At 39.7% G+C, this 16,532-nt stretch overlaps 1 long non-coding RNA gene across 1 annotated transcript; it reads left to right on the top strand.

Annotated features, from left to right (window-relative positions):
• Positions 1 to 9,493: 9,493 nt before the first annotated feature.
• LOC136363867 (uncharacterized) lies at positions 9,494 to 14,610 on the top strand. Its single transcript, XR_010744072.1, has 3 exons — positions 9,494 to 10,332; positions 11,108 to 11,211; positions 14,461 to 14,610. It is a non-coding gene; the product is annotated as an uncharacterized lncRNA (long non-coding RNA).
• The last annotated feature ends 1,922 nt before the right edge of the window (positions 14,611 to 16,532 follow it).

Below are 16,532 nucleotides of genomic sequence, written 5' to 3'. Positions count from 1 at the left end.
TCCAATTCACTCATTTAGGCATAAACTATAGCAGGTAGCTCTGGTATAGACCAGCTTCAGGTCCCTTCCCCTGAGGTATCCCCAGCCTGTCCTGCCCACCAGGGGCAGCTGGGGTATCATCTGGCTGAGCAAAAGCAGCAGCCCATTTGGAGAGAAGCTCTTATATCCTCTGGCTTTTAAAAATAGGAAAAGTTATGGCTCTTTGCTATCTTATTCCCTTCTACTTTTGACTGATCTAAACTGACCCACAGTATTTAATATGAAATCTAAGCTTTTTTGCTACAGCTTTTCTGAGCATATGCCTTGTTGTTGCCTAAACTCGTTAACAGCTCCATCTGTTTCAGTCTTCATTTCCCAACATCATAAGGTATTCAGGAGTAATAAAAGGTCATTTAGGCCTTGCAGCTTTGTTGTCTTTATCTCTGAAAGTTTTGTATCCAGCCATCTCACATTCTGTCTGGTCTCTTGGGCAATATATTTTAATAAGCCTCAAATGCAGAATTTAATTATCTGGAACTGAAAATTCAAGCTCCTAAGCATCGCTTCCCTCCCTTTTCTTCAGAAAGCCTCAAAAATACTGAGAAGTGCATAATTTACTTAATTACATTTTGTTTCCTTTTGGCCATTAGGTGAATTTTTGTAATGTGTTTAGAAGCAAATGATTTTATGTTTATGTGACCTGTATTAATTACTGCCTGCCCAGCACTGTAGCCTGTTTTGTTTTGGTTTTTTTTTTTTTCCTTTTTTTTGCTGTGGGATGTCACTGCCTTCTCCTACCAGAAGCTCTGGAGTGGCCAGGGTTGGAATTACTTGCTGAGAGGCCTCTGTGCAGAGGAAAAACTCAGAATATAAACCAGAAAAGGCTGTGATGGACTGGGCTTTGGAGTCTCCCTGTTCAGGGTTTCATCTCTGGCAGTGGCTGCCAGCAAATGCCTGAGGAAGGAGAGCACACCTGCAGCCTGGCTGCTCTGCTCTCACCCACACAGCATCCACATCGCTGTAGATTGGCCCCAGAAGTGTGTTTCTTCCCTCTATTAGTTTAATTGCTTTTGAACCTCTTTACGATTGTAACACCCTATAATTACCAGTTCCACAGTTTAATCGTGAAGGCATGAAAAAAACCTGCTGCCCTTTGCCTCTTCTTAAATTACATAAATTAATTTAGTGCACCATCCCAAACCCTTCTGTGCTGAGAAGTAGCAGATAATTGCTCCCTATTAACTTTTTCTGTGTTGTTCCTAACTTTCCTCTGCGACATCCCACCTGAGCCATCTCTCTCCCAAGCAGATTGCACACCAGCCTATTTAATCTCTCCCTGCTCAGAGGCTGTACCTACATCTGTATAGATCCAGCAGCCTTTTCCTCTCCTGTGTGCCTCTCCTGGCACTGCCATGTCTCTCACATTTAATACCTCCCTACCTGGTTTCTAGTCTGAGTTGTACCAGTTGAATTGTATAAAGTCAGCTCTGTGTAATACATGTAAGAAAAGCTGTTCTAAAATCGTGCTTTGATGTTACTTCAGAGGTATCTTTAGACTGGAGATCAAACCAAGGCACTAAATAGGGCCCCAGTGTGAATATGTGCATTTCCATGGAGCAGTTCTCAGGTGTCTTTTACAGGAGACAGTTCCACAATTCCTGTTTCAGATAAATCCGAGACACAAAAGGCACTGATGAAGCAAGAGCAGGCCCCTTGAATTCTGTGTTGGTTCTCTTTATATGAGAAACTACAATCTTTTCCTTCATTCTCTGCTTGTTATCATGGATTAGGAACAGACCTTGAGTTGCAAGATCAGGTAAACCAGGATCTGTGTAACCAGGAGCAAGTCCATGGTGCAGGAATGGGGAGTGACACCTAAATTGCTCTTACAGGAACTAATTTTCGAGATAGGCTTGTGAGAATTTGTACTAATTATATTTGAAACATTTGCTTGTACCTAAAGATAGTCCAGACTCTGATTATGTAAACCAATTGTGCCCTGGAACTCATATTTTAATTTAATGAGGATTTACACCTCTTGTGCTGCTCACTGAGAAGATGCTCTCGGTTTTTCCTGTGCTATCGTGGAGCAACACTGTGAGAAATGCTCCCCACAGGCACGAGTGTTTACAGACCAAACAGAGAAAATGGGAGGGTTTTGTTCCTGTGTGTGGTTAAAAGCTCAGCCCCACAAACACCTGGAGGGGCACAGTGGCAAAATGTGTAATGTGGGATGTTGAGGAATGAACCCAAAGCTGACAAAAATCCGAATTCAGAACTGTCTCAGACTTCATGTTTATCTTAAATGTATTAATGAATAAAGATAATTCGGTCTGAAGATGCACTAGGAGTTAGGTCAGGTCTACTGAATTCATACAGCTGTGATGGAATTGTCTACGATGGATCAGCTGGCCCAGATACCAAAAATATACTTAAACTGCAAGGAAGGAGATTTTTTTAGTCTGATTCTTTTAGTCTGCAGCTGCATGCTTAAATGTACAAACCAACATCTCTCCAGCCCCTCTCTGCATTAGCTGCCCAGCTTTAGAGGATTGATCAGGCTTGCTGTGATTATGTCAAAGTTATGATAAGTAAATTACAAGCTACATGTTACCTTTTATTTTTTACCAAATAAGAAACCTACAACTGAGTGGTAATTGCCACACCAACTACTTTTTTTTTTTTTTTTTTTTTTTTTTTTTTTTTTTTTTTTTTTTTTTTTTTTTTTTTCCTGCCTTAGAGGTGTTTTAATAATATGTTTTCTTTTCTTTTGGATAATAAGAACATTTTATGCAGCATTATTCCTTCACCTAAAGATCTGTCTCATGGGCATCCCTAGTGAAAGTTGTACCTTATGGAGGAGGTCTGCCTGGGTAGGACACCAGCCACCAGTGCTAATGGTTCTCTGCTGAGAAAATCACTCAGAAAATGTAAAGGTGGGAGAAGATGCATTTCGGATAATCTTAGAAAATGAGGGAGGGATAAACAAGGCAGCTGGGACTCGGTGGCATTCTCTGATTTGTGTAGGTCCTGTTCCCCTCTTGTTACCAGCATGTGTGCAAACAGTGGCCATGCATTTTGTACTGATTAGCCTGACGGTTTGAAAGATTAGCTTGGTTTGACGTGGAGCCGTGGATGCAATTAGGAAAATAGGACCATATGTTATAAGGACCTTCGCTGGATAATGAGAATGGAGGGAGATGAAAAGTGTGTTCCAAAGTCTCAGTGAAGTGATTCGTTTAACAAACAGAGGCTGTCAAATCTCGACTGACTAGACAGAAGGGCTGCTGCCTGTTGTTATTACTGCAGAGGATTTGCAGAACATGATGAGCAAATGGCAGATAATTTCACAAAGCAAAGACAAATAAGTTAACAAAGACAAAGTCATCAAGAGTGTGCTTGAACTGATAACAGCACTGGTTCTCTTTAGCGACAGCACTTGGGGTTATAAATAATATATTTAAGGAGAGTGAAAACCTGCAAGATGAAGCTAATTTATAGATTGTTTGGAAAATGAAGGTCCAAGTGATCTGAGCTTAGCACACAAGTTTTTCTAGTGGCTTAAGTTTTTCTTACTCGAGATGTGTGATCCTGCTTGTCAGACACACCAAGAAGGCTTCTTCCCTTCACTTTCTTGACAACATTTCTTGAGAAGTGCAAAAAACTGCCAAGGAACCCAAGAGCAACATGGTCAGGCATAGTTAGAAAAACTTGTCTTCAGAATCCATCAGATCTCAAGCATTTTTGCCCTTGTCTTTATTGATGAAATCACTTGTATCACCTTGTCATACAGCACCATGCCTCTTCTTTCCCCAAAATCAGGGATGGCAGCTGTATGTAGGTGCCTATGTGAACTGCACACTGTGTAAACCTCTGGTCATGCTCTTTGCACTTCTCAGATGCTTCCGGTTGAGCTCCACAACTTTTTCTGATTTACAGCACCCATAACTGGGCGCTTTTCACCATTCTGTGGTTGTGCAGATGATTGCTCTTCTTTAAGCACAAAATTAATTCCTACTGATTTTTTCCTCATTTATTTTTTCTTTTCAGATCAACTCCACCACTCAAGATCATCTTGATTTTTTAAAAACTTGTTTTTCATATTCCAATGTGTTTGCAGTTCCCTTCTGCTTCCTGTAAGGTGTAAATTTTATAAGTCTGTGCTCTGACCTTCAGTGGTCACTGATAGAACCTGTCCTTGCAGGAACCTGAGGATGGCTGCAGCTCTCTGAGGAGCTGCTTGCCAGGTCTGACCTTCTGACACCTCAGCCCCTCCTGCCTTCCCTCTCAGTGTGTCTTTGATGGCAGTTTTCCACCTTCCATCCTAACAAGCTCATCTAAGTTGTGTTAGTGTAAGAAAAGCACGTGAAAGTAGCACGAGGCTTTTTCTGTGATAAAGGAAAATAGGTGACACAATCAACAACGAAGAAATTTGTCACAATCACGTCACAGCTCTGGATGAACTTGTGTTGGATATTACCCATTTGACTAATGTCTTCTGGGGACTTGCAATAACTTAATTTAATTATTTGTTCTTTATATATATATTTTTTTCTTTTATTTTTATTTTTATTTTTTTAAGAGGGGTTAAATTGACTGGGTTGTAAATCTCTGCCTCTTCTTTTGCCCTGTGGTTTGGTTTAGGTTTTTATCTCCCTATGGGCTTTTGGTTTTCTTCTCTCTCTTAAAGGTGTTTGACATTTTCCAGTTTTCCTTTTCTTCACCCATTTGCAATGCATTTTAGCTGACAGACCTGAAGTCAGACAGAGCCACTCATCATAAAGGATTATGTTGTAAAACCTTTTCCAGGCGTGCACAATAGATTTACAAATGTTCCTCGAAATCTGCATGCTTCATTTTTCAAACATCAACAAAGAAACCCACTGGGAGCAGAGAAACACAAGCACTTGAGAGAACAGATGAAACCCACAGAAAATAGTGGTTTGTTGCAGTATTAACCTGCTTATCTTACCAAAGGTTATCACTTTAGAGAGACGTTTTCCCTTGTCTGAGTGATTGTATTTTTTTTCTCCTGTGATGCTTTCATTCCTCTTACACAAAGAGAGGTCAGGATTTTTTTTTTCTAATTGTTGCCTAATTAAAAACAAAACAAAACAATTACCTCTAATAAAATAATGACTCCTACTTGAGGCCATCAGCTCTCCCAGCTAATCATTAATCCCAAGGAAATGAGACAGGCTTGATTGTTATTACTAAAATATATTGCTAATGTAATTTAGAGCTTCCTAGAAACAGGTTTCTTGACTGTATTCTCATCCTCCTGGTCCACCTAAGAAATTGTGCATGAATTTATCCACAAACAAATTAAAAGATTGTTGCAATAAACAAATTTAGGGTGTTACTCAGAAAAGTAAAATAATCAGAAGACAGAGATGGAAATGGCAAATTTAATTTTAGGATATGCTTGGGGCCATAACAAAGGGATTTATTTCTAGAGAATGGCTGTCAGAGGAGGGGGCAAGCTGTGAAAGCACCATGGTGAAGCCTTCTATCTGTGCTACCTCAGCTTCCAGTTGTGTTTTGTTCATGTGTCTGAGACTTTGTGGGCAGATCCTCTGAATTTTTTACTATTTTTAATTTCTTTTTCATTATGTTGATCTTAATTGCTAAATCATGTGAATGTAGGTAGTTTTTTAAAAAAGTAGCTCTGTAACAGTATTGAAAACCGTTAATTCTATAATTAATTGGAGCATTTATCCATCATTACTGAGATGCAGAAAGAATTTAATGACAATCAATGAGAGTACTTATGTGTGAATGGCTGTTGAACTTGGAGAGTTTGGTCTATGATGAAATAAGAAATAATTAAGAATAACATACATGTCAACCAGAAATGTCAGAAATTTTGGCATTTTTTATGTCCATCAAATCTCTCTATTTCTAGATTGTTTACATATCCTCTTCACTGATTCTCATGGGATCAATTTCTTGGTTTTGCAGGTGCAAACTTATTTTCCTCACAAGCATTGATTGTTATGCAAACTGACTTTCATTCTTAAAATTTTTTTCACTTGGGAAGTTACCAGCTAGCTACTAGCTGCATTCAGCCAAAGTAACAGGCCTAGGCCACTTTATATGACTTTTCTTTTGTAAGGTATTGTCTGTATGCAGCAGAGAGTATTGATTGCATTCTGGAAAAAATGCTGGAAAGAAGGTCAAAACTTCCTCTTTTATATTATGAGACCAGATTCAACACTGAATTTTTTGAGACCTGGTAAGTTCTCTAGTTTGAAACTCCCGAAGAGAAAAGCAGACAGTGCTGTCTCCAGTTTCACTTTAAATAGTTCAAACACTCCATGAGTAACAGAGACTGTAATATCCTGTAAAAATGACAAAAAATGTACAGCAAACCATGATATGGAAATGTTTTATTTCAGCCTTCTGAGTGATTAGGAGGTGCCTCTGTCCTCTTAAAGCTTTATTTTGTCAATAAATCTAAAGAGTTAAGAATTTAACAGATGGGTTGTGAAATTGCTAATGTATGAGCTGTACCTCTGGTGGACTCTGTGCCCTTCCTTTCATGACTGTCACCTCTTAAATATATGTGACAGCAATAACCCTGAGTTTGGCCTGTGTTTTGCAGCTGGAAGTGCTGTGCTAAGAACAAGCTTCACAGCTTGGTGGAAACCCTGACCTCGCTGTCAGCCATGGTTATGTGCTCAGCAACTTCACCAGCTCTCACTCTTACACAGAATAAAAAGGAGGGGAAAAAAAGGCAAACTACTGAAAACCTCTCAAAACTCTTTTTGGCCTCTGGGCAATAATTTGCAGTGCATTATTGGATTCAAGGACAGCCTGTATGGGATCAACCCATTCTCATGGAAGGCATCCCTGCACATGGCTGAACACGGACGAACTTTGAAAGGTCCCTTCCATCCCAACCCATTCCACGATTCTGTGGTTTGTGTCCTCATGATATTACAACAGTGGCCCAGTGTCCTTCTACTGACACCCCAGAAGCTCCAGGGTAGCCCACAGGTGACCAACAGCACAGTGTGGCTGTCCCAGACCTTTATCCTGTCTGAGTTAACCAGGGCAAAGGTCCATCCCCCATCTGTTTGACTCCAAAAGCTGCACGTTTCTCTCAGCAGTGTTTTTACACCGCTGTAATCGCCTCCATAAACAACAGGGCTGTGCCAACAAGGTCCAAGGATTGCCACAAAAAACTGGTTTTGCTGCATCCTCCATGCACTTCATATGCTGCAGTTCTTCTATTATTTTTAATTCTCTCCAAAGGTGACAACTTTGGGGTTTTTATGACACAGATTTGATGAAGTTGGGTGATTAATTTGAACTTCTGTGGCTGACGCTGCTGTGGATGTGCAGTGGAGCTGATACCTCCTCCGTGCTCTTCCTCCAAAACAGCAAAGATGTTTGACTACCAAGACACCAAACAGGGGAAGGAAAGTGTCAGCCAGGATCAAGTTCATATTGCAGCAGGAAGATTGTGAATGTGAAATAACATCACGTTTCACTGAAGGGAACAGGCTTGCTGGTGATTAGCAGTTGGGAAATAAGGCAAACACCTGGTTTTGTGCAAAAATCCAAGTTTTAGTCTAAAGCAAAGCATGAATTATCATTGCTCAGCGGTCTTAAATCAGTATTTCTTGTATATTTTAGAGAAGTAACCTTAAAAAGTGTTGCTGCATCTGTGATCTCACAGGGTGGAGGGCAGGAGGAGCAGCTGTGCTCCCTTGGTGTGAACACCCCTGCAGCAGAATTTCCACTCCATTGCTGTTTTTCATGAGCCCCTCTGCAAACTTCTGACCCAAACCACTCTGGAGTTACAGGAAATTATTCTGTGGGCTTCACTTTACTTTGTTGCTGAGCCTAGCAGAAAACCAGGAAAGTTTGGCACAGAGGAAGGATGTGGGGGTCTTGGTACATTGAAGCTTACATCATTATATTTGGTTTATTTATTTTGTTACCTTGAATATCGGGCTAGCAACTGGTAAGCCACGCTGTCTGCAGGGCCCCAGTGAAAACAGCTCAGAGAAATTTTGTTTTGATGGACAGAGTAATTGCTGAGTGCTTCAGGCTACTGATGTACCCAGCACCTAGATCACGTGTGAGGCAGGGGATCTTTGCACAGCACAGTCCCATTTGTAATTAGTCACTGACAGGGTATTGTTTTCTGCCTTTCTCATATGTACAGAGTGATTTCTGCCTCGCTGATGACTGTAAACATCATTCCAAGCACTATTTTATGATCCCTGTAGGAATAACAATGTAAACAGCATAATTACGTTCACCTTTGAGGCATATCTAGAAACTTTGTTCTTCCAGAAGAGTGATAACAGAAATGAGCACTGTTGACAAGGTAAACAGAGAGCCACCACCACCTGCTTGTTAGAGACAGCTAATGCTTGAGGGAACTGCACATTCGACACCACAAAAAAAAAAAAAAGAAAAAAAAAAAAGTGTGTTATATGGTTATCTTGAGATTTATTCATAAATGTATTACTACACGAGAAAAAAAAAATATTGAAAGCAATATATTTAGAGATCTTTCTTCTTCTGAAAGAAGCATGAATACTTACTAGTAGTAAAGCACATTTCCCTGGGTAATTATTATGAGTTCCATAGATCATGTGCATATTTGTGTCTATTTTTGCCCACGTTTTCCCAGCACTGGCAGGGTTCCTCCAGGGTCACTCTGCTCTTAAAAGACACTCACCATCTTCAGGCTTCAGCCTGCCTTTGTTTGAGCAGTGTAGCAAAGCATCCTGCTTTAGGCTCCCAGGTTGTTAGCCCTTCACAGTGAGGAAACCTCAGGAATATTTCCTATCTCTTGGACTCTTCTGTGTAACACAATTAGATGTTTTTTCACTGCAGGTGTTTCCAAGGGGTTTTGATACTGAAGATAAACCTATGATTAGGAGTCACAGACCATAATTTAATCATTTGCTTTAGATTTGCCTTTCATAAAACATAAGATCGGGGCGGGGGGGGGGGGGGAGAAAAATATCAGCAGTTCTGAGAAAATTCTCTACAGATTCCACAGTTTCTGTACCAAGATTGAACATTTTTGTCATTCTGTCTGGACAAACCAAAAAGCTCCTGAGCCCTTGCACACAGTTTTTGTGCCATTTCTCACCTCCCTCCTGCACAGCTCACCTGAACAGCAGAGACTGCAAAAGTCAGTTCCTTCCTCCAGCTCAAGCCTCCTGCAAGGTGCTGTTTTTTTTAAGCTGTCCTTTTCTGCTCTGACTTTTGGGAGAAAATCCAGCACCCGCCGTCTGTTTTACACGTGAGTCTGTCCCACCTTGCAAACCCAGGTTCCTTGAACAACAAATCTTGTATGGACTGGTTGCTCGCTGTTTTGCAGCAAGGTATCACCCTGGTTTGGATAGAGATCCTCAGCTCTCCATGACCCTGCATTTCTGTATTAATTTGGGTTAATTGCACAGGTGGCATGTTCCCGTTGACAGGCCTGAGAATGAATGCTGGGTGCTAAACACACTGAGGCTTTCATGATAGGCTGGTTTCACAGCACTGAAGACAGTTTCATAACTTAAGACAAATTCTACAAATAGATGCACCTGCTTATCTGCAGATGGAGAATATAAAGTGTGCTATTACTGTGAAACTCCTGAATGCAATTTATGTGTTTGCCTTAGTCATAAATTATGTTCACAGGTTTAGAATAAACATCTCTGGCTTCACACTGCAGAGAAAATTATTCTCAGCTTTTAAATACTGCTATTCTGCAGATTAGTCCTGCCTTTAAGACATCATAAGGTAATAAAGGTACATTTTCCACCTAACTGCATTTGGGGATGGAAAATACCTACCGATAACAATAACAGCAATTCTTGGCATTATTACAGCACCGTTGATCCAAAGATCTCCAAATGCTTTCCAATAAGTAATTAATTAGGCCTCACAGCACCCTGGAGAGTTAATTACAAATTATCAAGCATAATCACAAACTGCTTCCATTGAAACTGCTCTTGTACTCTTTCCAGAGGAAAACAAAATATGCTGGCTATAATGCTGTGACCTTTCTCTCCCCTACTTCATTCTGAAAATGTAATTAGATGAGAATTTGGATATATCCTGTTTTAGGGAAAGCTAATGTGACCGCTGCTGACCACAGAACTCATTACAATTTTTGGTTTCTTCAGTGAGACAATACTTTTTAATCTTGCTCTGTTCCATAAATCAACAGCAGCAACAACAGCAACAAAAGAAACACTGCTAAGTATTCCAGTGGAATTCCAGAGAGATTCTAAACTGTGGTTGTCCATCTGTTGTTCTTTCACAAGGGTGGTGGTTTTGAGGATGTTTGATCCAGGGTTTGGCTCTTACACAGGAAGAAGAGGAGGACAGGTCTGTGCTGCCTCCATCCCTTCTGGGATGCAGCAAGCTCTGCTAATCCAAATAGGATAATTTGAGTCTGAGAAGGTATTTGTCAGAGCATGCTGAATCCCAGGGAATATCAGGAGAGAATAAAAGTATTTTATCTCCTGTTTTCAAGGTGCCCCACAGCGTATGAACTCAAACAGTTATAGGGGTGAGCTGCTCTAACCTGGATTTCTGAAGAAATTAAATTTGGACTCTTGGTAAAATAGGAATAAAAATGGGAGGAGGTAAATTGTGGGGGGGAAAGACTGAAAACTAAAACTGTGGCCCCCAAACAGCAGGAGTAGAAGCGTTCTGAATTTCCACAAATGGCAAGATAAGATAGAGCTTTTGCCCATCAGAGACCTTTGATTTTTACCTTCATCTCATTTAATCATAGGAGTAATTAAACCCCCTTTTATTTATGCTAGGTTATGTCTCTCGTTGCACCATAGTTATTGGCTTGCTTTTGATATAAGATGAAACCAGTTTACTTGAATAATTATCTGAGGCCAGAGTTCTCTCTTTTTTTCATATACCAATTTTCGAAAAGAAATGAAAGAAGGAACTAATAATGCTCTTCTTTGCAAGAATAAATCTCATGGACAATTTACCATCTGAAAATGCTCCAGTATTTTAGCAGTGAAAATACAGTACATATTCATGTTCATAGGAAATATGGACAAGAACCATAGAGAAATTTCAAAGGCTACTCTGCTTAATATGTGAAATTAACAGAGAAGATAAATTTTTGTCCCTCCAGAATAAAAGTCTAAAAGCAGTGATGAGAGAAACCCTGGGACTGTGGAAGCTGATTGAAAGTTTCTCTTCCCTGCTCGTTGTTGGAGTGGGATCTACTTGTAAGGAGTAAGTATTTAAACATATGACACCAGAGCATGACCTACCTTCCCCTTTTTTTCTTTTTGTTTTTCCCTTAAATTCTAGAGGGAGGCCATTAATGAGAAAATAACAGGTTTATGAAATTTCACAAAGGTTACCAGTGGGAATTACCCTCCTGGTAAATTTACAGGCAATAAAAATAAACTTTAGGAAAATAATTGAGGACTCTGTGTTGCAAGCACGTGTTTATGATTGATTTTGTGGTACTGCTTTATCCCATCCAAGAAGAGAGTTAAATTTCTGATAGTATTAATTCATTAAGCATCCATTGATCTCATTGTACTGTGTTTTTTATACCTGCACATGCAATCCTAGTGAATTCAACACCTTCATCCAGGAGAGAAAGATAATTTGATCCCAGAAGTGATTCCAAAGCACAATAGAAATTAAATAATTCTAAAGCATAATAGAAATACTGCTACTTGTCTCTACAGTTTTTAAAGTGTAACCAAACTAACAAGAAAGGATGCAGAGTCTAAATTCAGTTTCATTAAAGCTCTAAACACTGATTGGGTCCAGAAGATAATTTAGAGGCTGGCACAGAGAAGTTTAGGGCTGGAGAAGGTGTAATGAGAAGGAGAAGAAAAACCCATGAAAAAGCTGGACTGGTACAATCAGGTGAGGGAACAAAGCTGATGATATGTGCTGTAAAATGCCTTATACAAGAAAGTACAGTAACTGCTCAAGCATTTTGTTTTCTAACAGAAGATGCAGGGTGCAAAATGAGGATTTGTGGGACAGAATTGGAGTGAGGAGCCTCCTTGCAAACGCAAGAAGCTCTGGCTGTTGAGCAGCCCTCACCACCACTCATCCCTCTCCTGGAAACGGGGGCTTGATTGGCAAGTATTCCAATACTTCCGAGTATTGAGTGAGGAAAATCTATCTGCTCACCTGTTTGCTCAACTCTGTAAGAGCTGCACGGGGAGAACAAGGCTGATTTTATCCCCGTTCTGGGACACAGCAGCTCAGTGTTTGTTTTCCATGGATGGGGCCGATTAGAGCACCTTGAGCAAAGGTTTCTCTGGTTTGTGTTTACCACGACTTTTTGTGGTGTTTTTCCATATCAGATGGGCTGAGGCTTGATATATTTAGGGGAAGTTTAGATGATGAATTTTCCTCCAGTAATCATCTTTAAAAAAACCACTAAGGGGAGTCAATACAGTGTTAATCTTTTGCCAGCAAATTTCCTAATTTCCTAGTAGAATTTAAGTCCCTCTTCTTCATTTCCCTGTAATTTATCAGACAAAATGGGGCAATTATGAATACTGATGCAATGCAGATTCAATACAAAGCAAAATATCTACTATGGGAACTAATAAAGGAAGCAAAAGCCTCATAGTCCACCTTCTTGTAATTTAATGAAAAAAAAATGCATATCCTTTCAAGGACAAATAATAATAATGTTAACCAAATATCACTTCTACTTTTTTTAAAAAAATCCATCATCAGCATAAGTTTAGGTGAAACTATTTAGATGCTTTCCATCATTAAAAGGCTGAACTTAAATCCAAATGGGATCCACCTCTCTTTCAGCAGCTCCAGATCCAAATGTCCACATTTTATTCAGAACACACAGACACTGGCCAAGGGGAACACAGAGAGGTCTGAGGAGGTCCCCAAGGTGGGAATGCCAAAACAACCCAAGGACCTGTGGGATGGCTGGAAAATGAGCACCCATTTCCAAAGAGGGGCCTCAAAAGACCCTTTTTTTGGCCTATAGATACAGAGTAAAGCAATACCTGCATAAAGTAAAAAATCTTACCTCCAGTGACCCAGGGGATTGACGAGTAAAAGTCAGTGAAGTGATGCAACTTGGGTCATGGTAATTTTTGATTTTTTTAATCATTTAACAGTAAAAGCACAGATCCATGAAAAAAAATGTTTATTTTAAAGAAGAATCTATCTTCTAAACCTACACTTATTCTTCAGTCTTTTTTTTTTTTTTTTCTTGCTTTCCTGCATTCTTATATTTTTGTGGTTTTGTTTTTTGTTTTTTTTGTTGGTTGTTTTTTTTTTTTTCTATGGAGTTAGGAATTCTGGACATAACATTTGTCAGTGGTAATTGAAACCTGGAGAATGTGAAATACTGTTTTTCCCGATGATTCTTCCCCAAATATTCACCAAATGGTCAAAGATACAGGGAAAAAAGGAAGTTGGCCTTGCTGTTAATGTAATTATATGAGAAGAAAGGTAATCAGATGTTTTCATGCACTCTAATAATGAACTACAAGCTGTGAGAAATCTGCTTGCATAATAATAAGAAAGATGCACAATAAACACTGAGTGTGATTAATTACCCGAGTACATTTGTATCCAATTTAGCATCAAAGAGTGACACGATCAGAATATTTGGTCTGTCTGCAGCCTGGAACAGAAGTATGAATGAAAGAAACTCAAGTGCATTCTGGCAAATGCTGCACTTAATGTGTTTGGTTTAGGATGTAAAGCCTTGGAGGTAATTAGTAAATGAAGCCCTGATAGCAATATGTGCATGACTGCCATTATTGTTAATGTTGAACATGTGCTTAACACCCTGAGCTCTCTACCAAAACTTTATTGATGTAGTTGCAAAAAGATGTCCAAAATGCTGCAGAGCCTGGAGTAAAACAGACTGCTAATGTCAACTAACGTGTGCAATAAAGAGAGCACACTGATTAGGTGATGTTTTTGTGAATCTCATCTTTGGATAATTACTAATCCTGAAGACTCAGTCAGCAGACACTGCACTATACGGAGCACAACCTGCTCTGTGATAGAACTAAATAAAACACCTTCTTATGAGTCAGAGTCCTACAGTCATAAAGCTGGTGAGAGGATAGGCTTCAGTCGTTGCTCAGAGCAGCAGCATATTGATGAACTGTTGTCTCTCTACTTTACATGCAATCAAAGTCTGAAATTCATCATCCTTTGATTGCTGTTTAGTACTATGGACAAATCTTTTAAACACCTAGGCTTGCTGTTGAAGAAGAGCAAAACTAAGAAATTACAGAGCCCAGAGTAAAAATTTTGACATCTCAGGGGAAGATCAAGAAAGTTATGCAATTATAAATAACCATAAGATGAGATATATTGCATACCTGTGTTAATTTGCCTGGCTTTAAAAGGATGTGGGATATTTTTTTTAAGACTTCTGATGTCATCTCTTGTGAAAAATAAATTATGATTGTCACTGCTTAGACAGTGGCAATTAATCTGTAATTTATTTTGCCACCTTAGGAGTCTCCAAGCTGCTTCCCTGTCCTGCCAGGGGCTCAGTCCCTCAGCCCACGTCCCCACAGTCCAGAGCTCTCTGAACCTCGACGTGGTAACCATGGTGAACAGGCACCTGAGGCAAGTTACAGCCATTATTCTGTATCCTTGAAAACAAAACCCCAGAGAAACTATTTATTAGGTTTTGCTGAAAATAGCATGCAGCAGAAAGAAGTTGGGATAAGGGAAGAATTATAACCAGAATGGCTTTCATAATGGAGCATTCAATACTTGGGAGCATGGGTAAAAAAACCCTGGTGGCTGTTTCTATTTACTTTCCCAGAACTTACTATTTCAGAGTTATTCCTTGTGATCAATACCAGCTGCAAGACTCACAGAATAAATCCACATGACTGGTGCTCAAAGTCTTGTTAAATGGTGGGGTGGTGGTTTTTTTCTGGCTGTTCCTCAGCACTGAAGCCAGGTTCTGCAGGAGCTGCAGCAGGGAGAAGAATGATAAATGCAGAGAAAGGCTGGGGCTTTGCCCACTGCTGAATGGGAGCAGGACAAAGGGAAAGCACAGAGCCAGGAATTTGGTCGTGCATGGGTGTAATGATTGCGTGCCACAAAGATGCAGTTAAATGAAGGACTCTTTGGGGAAGGAATAAAGGTATGGAATGTGTCTTTACAGAATAAACAGGCAAGGGATTTGCATAAAGTTCACATCCCTGAGAAAATCTACTTGCTACTTCTGTGCAGCAATGTGCTCTAGAGTGAAACAACAGAGAGCAGAAGGTGGTTTGTGAATGCTCTCAGGTCACCTCTATGTCTTTGAGAACAGATTCTCTCATGGAACAGGCTGCATGTCCACCCCATCTGAGGCTACCTAAAAGCCCCCTGAAGTACATAACATGGCTCAGACATTTCCAGATTATAAAGGTGAGGTTTGCTCTAAATGCAAATTGTCTAACACAGCTATGGAATCAGCAGTCTCTTTAAGTACAAGAGCAAGAAGTAGTTCTGAGCAAGACAAAGCTCTACAAGATGCTTAACAACTGTTGTCACTGCAGGTGACATGCTTATAGAAATGTAAATACTGCCGGAAAATACTCATCTGAAGCACCCCCACACACAATGCACGCAGGCTGAGCTCACAAAGGAAAATATTTACTGAAAGCACAAAGAGGCTCTTTAATTCACATTAGTTCAGCACATTGTCATTCAAAGAAAAGGTGTTTCTTTAAGTTGGGGAGATGAATATTTTAATAATGAAGATTACCCCGATACTTATTCGACACTTCTGTGCATGTACCTTATTATTCATGGTTTATTAAACTGGTTGAAGTGGTCAACAGGCACTGCAAATGCCTTTACTGTAATGTTGCATGTTACATTAGAAATGCCTGGATAAACTTGTCTAAGACATTTAGCAGTGTGAAGTGCAACCCTAAAATTCAAGTAAATGAGTTTTTAATAGTGGTTGATGTGTTATGACTACACTGTACCATAAATGTTATGCATATTATTTTTGAGGTATTTACATATTGCTAAATTCTATCTATACAGCTGCTGTGTTTATTAAATTATACAAACAAACCCTAAAATAAATGTGAAAGTCGAGTGTAAAGTTCCCCCTCAGATCTGCACAGCAGAAACCAGTGCTGTTAAGCTTCCAGGGCTCTGACTGAAAGCAGTAAGATCAAAACTACAGTTCAGAGGAGCAGTGGAGGTGTTGGGATGTTTGTCTGAGTTCTGCTGATATGGAAATCCGGAATGGCAGATTTGCTTGTTTCCATACACTCTCAGTGAAATCAGATAAGGTAGAATTTAAAAGTGTTAAGGCCAGTTTTTGATGGATGCAAAAGTCCTTGAGCTGGGGAATTTCAGTAGATCTCAGCCTGTTTATTGAATATAGGAGCCATATCTATAGTGAGAACTCTATGTTTAAGCTGAAGTTGTCTAACAGTTCCCATAATCAACCTCTCATTTTCACTTGTTTATAACTCCTCACACTAATGTTTGCTTCTGGCTACATAATTTAATCCACATTCCTTCGATTTAATCTCCTCCTGTGACACCTTGTCATTTGTCAGCAGACC

This window comes from Sylvia atricapilla, chromosome 7, assembly GCF_009819655.1.
Source record: "Sylvia atricapilla isolate bSylAtr1 chromosome 7, bSylAtr1.pri, whole genome shotgun sequence".
NCBI classification, from domain to species: Eukaryota; Metazoa; Chordata; class Aves; order Passeriformes; family Sylviidae; genus Sylvia; species Sylvia atricapilla.
This window is presented reverse-complemented; position numbering and strand designations above follow the sequence as displayed.